Consider the following 1,318-nt stretch of genomic DNA (forward strand, 5'->3'; position numbering starts at 1 on the left):
GCCGCGGGGACAGGCAGGGCACCCAGCGACCGGGGGGGTCCCGCGGGGCCGGGGGGCGCAGGGCCCGCGGCGCCCTCGCGCCGCAGAGGGGAGGACAGCAGCAAAGCGGGGTACTGGGCACTGCCGAGCTTGGGCTCCCCTGCACGGAACCGACCTACAACTCGCTGAGCCCTCCCTCAGCGAATGGGCAGAGCCCCCCTTCCATGGACGAGCACAGTCCTAGAGCCAAGGTTTTTTTTTTTTTTTTTTTTTTTTTTTTCCAATAAAATCCTGCAGCCCCTGGAGTCATAGGCTCCCTTGCAGGCTGTATGTATGATGTATGCTGCTGGGCAGGCAGCTGCAGTCATTGCAATCTTTGGGAAACCTCAACAAGCTCGTGCCCATGGGCCAGGAGCCATCCCCGGTCACCCTACTGCTATTTGGAGGCAACAGATTTTCCAGGTGCTTCAGGTTTTCTTTCCAATCCACGCATAGTCTGGGGTCAACGATGCACAAGGTGGATCTGAAAGCCAAAGAGTTTYTCTGCTGTCTAATAGAGCCTATTTCTGTTGGGATGTCCCCACTTGTGACAAGGGAAGCAACGGGACAGCGTGTCTCTTTAGGCAGCTTTGAAGATCTCAGCCAGAGGCTGGAGGGTGTTGGGGTTTCAGGGCTTGCTGAGTAACTATTACACAATCTGTCACTGCTTTCAGTCTTACTGATGTAAGGCTCTTCAAATAAACACTGCATGGTTAGCTCTAAGGTCAGCTCTACTGCCTCCATCTTCTGGTCCCAGCGAGCGCTACTGAATTTCCCATCAGAAAGCTACTGGTATTTGAGTAAAGACTCTGTTCAGGCCAGTCAATGAGTAGAATTTGTAACRCTAAACTTGTCTTGACAGAGAACGTAGGAAGCAGAGTTTTGCCATCTCATTAGTTTTCTGTGATGATTTAACTAACTCAGGAGTCTCACTAAAAAAAGACTGTGGGTCCTGCTGCTGTAATGAAGAAGCAGTAACCCTTTGAGCTCCAGCACTGTGTGGCTGGGGCTGTGTCCAAAAGCACGTGAGAAAGTTGAGGGTTATTTTCAGTTAAAAACCTGCAAAGTCCCTTCTTAAAAAGTTATCTGAAACTGCCAAAGGGAAAAAGCTGTCACTCTAGACAGAAGCTTAGCCAGGTTTAGTTCAGAAAGATTCTTCCTTTCTACCGGGGAAGAGTTTTCCAGAGGATTTGCTAGCAGACGGTAACAGGAACAGTTAATGCCAATCCATCGATTGCCCTTTTCTCTCTTCTCCATTTTGCTTTCATTGCATCCAGCTGAGTTTGAAGCAAGAGAGAGA

General features: G+C 50.1%; 1 protein-coding gene across 1 annotated transcript in view; it reads left to right on the top strand.

The window, feature by feature from the left end:
* DISP2 (dispatched RND transporter family member 2) overlaps window positions 1–1,318 on the top strand; it is a 16,721-nt gene that overhangs the window by 808 nt on the left and 14,595 nt on the right. The window lies entirely within an intron of this gene.

Source organism: Nothoprocta perdicaria, unplaced genomic scaffold (assembly GCF_003342845.1).
Source record: "Nothoprocta perdicaria isolate Ctin4 unplaced genomic scaffold, notPer1 scaffold_389, whole genome shotgun sequence".
NCBI lineage: Eukaryota > Metazoa > Chordata > Aves > Tinamiformes > Tinamidae > Nothoprocta > Nothoprocta perdicaria.